Source organism: Chiloscyllium plagiosum, unplaced genomic scaffold (assembly GCF_004010195.1).
Source record: "Chiloscyllium plagiosum isolate BGI_BamShark_2017 unplaced genomic scaffold, ASM401019v2 scaf_33226, whole genome shotgun sequence".
In the NCBI taxonomy this organism is placed as follows: Eukaryota; Metazoa; Chordata; class Chondrichthyes; order Orectolobiformes; family Hemiscylliidae; genus Chiloscyllium; species Chiloscyllium plagiosum.
This window is the reverse complement of record NW_025198692.1, coordinates 2,450-5,699: the sequence shown is the minus strand read 5'-3', so window position 1 is coordinate 5,699 and position 3,250 is coordinate 2,450. Positions and strand designations below refer to the sequence as shown.

The 3,250-nt window shown below is 43.7% G+C and overlaps 1 non-coding gene across 1 annotated transcript; it reads right to left on the bottom strand.

Annotated features, from left to right (window-relative positions):
* Positions 1-625: 625 nt before the first annotated feature.
* On the bottom strand, positions 626-698 carry trnar-acg. Its single transcript has one exon. It is a non-coding gene; the product is annotated as a tRNA-Arg (tRNA).
* Between the last annotated feature and the right edge of the window lie 2,552 nt (positions 699-3,250).

The window sequence follows — 3,250 nt, the reverse complement described above, 5'->3', positions numbered from 1 at the left end:
GCCAAAGCCAAAGTCACCTTCCTGGGAAACGTCATTGAACACGGACAAATAGCCCCACGGGATGCGAAATCGAAAGTTACAGGGGACTTTTACACATTGTTGACGAAAAGAGCAGTACTACGGTTCCCCACATTGAGTGGCCTTTATTGAAAGTTTGTGCTGAATGTTAGCAGTGGGACTACTCCACTCAGCGAACTGTTAAAAACAGGCAAGAAATTTCAGTGAACACAAGACTTTCAAAATGTTGTTTTTCTCAGAGCAGAGCTGATTGTGAGGAGACATGATTGACGTGTACGAAATAATGAGGAGCAAGGAATTGCAGATTGAAGGAAACATTTGCTCTTGATCGATCACCAGGGTTTGTAGAAATAAGATAAGATGCAGAAAGCTTTGAATAGACTGGTAGGAAAACTTTATCAGTCAGCGGGTGGGAGACTCTGGAACTCACTCTCTGTAAAGATCAGCTGGACAGTTAACCCTTCATTCTTCTCTGATTCCACTGTCCAAAGAGTTTCAAAAAATGCTCAAAGCCGAGCATTCCCAGGAGCAACAGTTATTCAATCAGTGGATTTATTTCAGCTTCAGAAAAATCAGTTTTTAGCGGGATTAAAGTCTGCCCAACCTGCGAGCCAGGTAGGATTCGAACCTACAGTCTCCTGATCCGTAGTCAGGGGCGTTATCCATTGCGCCACTGGCCCGATGCACAAGCGCTCCCTTAAGAGCTGTGATGTTAATACGGACACGGTTAATAGCAGTCATGTTCGCCAGTTGAACAAGCAATAAAGATAATCACTGTCACTGCTTCAGTCTAATCTTCATCACCTTTCAAAGCAGCGAATTTTCAAAAAAAAAAACACATGTCCTCATGAAGTTCCATTCACACTCTGTCTGCTCAGTCATTTAATGGAATCACTGCTGACCGAATGAATTTCGAATCCACTTTTTCAGCATCTATTCGACCAGCTGATGTCTCAAAGTTTCGTGTTCGATGTGAATACAAGTTCTTGCAGGTGAAATTGGAGCTCCGAGCCTGATGTCCCACTGCTTCTTGATGCGTGGGAATTGAAGCCGGTCTCCTTAAGGCGGGAGCTTTTAGCCTCGATATTTCACGCGCCTCTGTATCATCAGAGAATGGCATTACGCTCACCGATTGCATTTTCGCAGCCACATGCTCGCGCTGACCGCCATTACCATTTCCAATTAGTTTTGGGTGCACTGCAAATCAATTTCTCTGATTCCACGCCCTTGAACTGGGATTATATGACATGCCATTATATGATTACGTCAATAAGTGAGGAAATTGGTGAAGTAACCGATGTTAAAATACAGTGTTATTGAGAAATACATTTCAGCAATACCCTGCAGTATCCCATGACCCTTTGAAGTTTTGTAGATATCTTGCAAACGTCACATCCTACAATCTCAGTGTTGCAATCTCTACAGTCTCTCCGGACATAGAAGCGATATATATGCAACCGAATCTGAGTTCCCACATCTCAGTCACTGTTTGACAAGTATTCCTTTGTGCGTGTGTTTCTGTTCTTGGCATAACCTCTGCCCCGATCCTTATTGCTTTTTGCATCGTGCTTTTCCATGTGGCGCCAGGATCATGAAATGGTTCTTCCTTGGCATTGTCAACACAGCAAGTTCTGCTCGAATCACAGTCACAGCAATCGGCATTTTACCCGTTTTACTCCATGTAATATGTGCTTAGCAAACGCTGAGAAAATCAATCTTTGTTTTACATGAAAATACTCTACGTGGTGATAAGTTTCCTTCTTCAAACACCCGCTATCTCACATCTTTGTGTTTTACATATCATAACCACCCTTTATCGAAGAAATCTCTCCCTCCCACAAGAACTAATTCTCCTAAACGTCCACCCTCCCATTTCACTGAGGTATTGTGCAATATAATACTCACATTTACACTGTTCATTCTGTACTGCTGCGGTCACTGTTTTGGGTGAAAGTGCTTAATCCCATGTTCGGCATCTTCAAGCAATTTAATCCATTTAGATGCAGCTGTTCTGTAATTAATCCTCATGGAGCAGCTTTTACTGACGCGGACAAGAGATTACTGGAACATCGGGCTCAGGGTAAGTGCACAGCGCAGGATTGAGCAAAAGATGTTTTATTGGAAAAGACAAGTTTCTGTGGCTTTCTCCAGTCATTTACTTCATTTGCTCATTCGATTCCCACGAAATATTGCGTGCAGTTCTGCAATTCACATTTCAGGAGTCATGTGATCGCACTGGAATCCGTGCAGAAATTTACCAAGTTGAAAAGTTTAGGTTATGAAGACAGATTGTTTTGACTGGGGTTGTTTCCTTAAGGCAGATGAAACTGTGAGGATACATGTTTCATATGCACTAAATAATGACTAAAATAAACGTTTCCTCTTGACCGATCAACAGGGGCGAAGACTGAAGTTAAGAGGTGGAAAGGATTGAGGAGATATGCAGAAAAATCTCCTCAGCAAGCGGATGGTTGAATCTAGATTCACTGTCTGAAGTGATGCACAGAGAAGAACCCACATAACCTTCAGAAATACACGGATCTGAACTTGAATTGTTAATGCATACAAGGCCAAGTGATGAAAATGAATAAAGATAGTCAAGCGATTGCATCTGACGAAAGCATGTACAGCGACCTTGAGGGCTGTCATTCTACACATACGTGGTATTCGTGTAGCTGTCCATGGTGGGCCAGCAGTTCCATTTTTTTCGCTTCCTTCGCTGTGACCCAGCTTTGATTCTCAGTCCGGGAGTTGGGGTTTGTTTTGATCCTGACAGCGACATCAGCAAAAGCAGACACCCTGCAGGTGAAGTGGTTTTAGTACCTCGGATCAATTAATGACGTCGAGAAATGAGAGACGATGTCCCAGCCACTGAAAGAAGGGGGACGGTCACTCGGCAGTCTCTGCTCATTCAGACAGTTCACCCGCCATTCTCCTCTGATTCCGCTTCCTAAAGGGTTTCCCAAAATTGTCAAAGCATAGACTTGGCTCTGTGTCTTGTTTCCTTCACAATCGCAGGTGCCACAGTGAATCTCAGAAAGTTGACAGTTGTAGAGGGCAGCGTGAGCGACGAATTCAGCTTCCCCCCCAGTGATGACTCTGGTATATTGACTCTGACGTTCGCAGGGGCATTTAGTGAAGGGACTCTTGTCCCTGCAGTTCAAGGTGAAAACCTCATTTCGGCTTCAGAACAATCAGTTATAAGTGCAATAAAGTCAGCACTGCCCGCAAG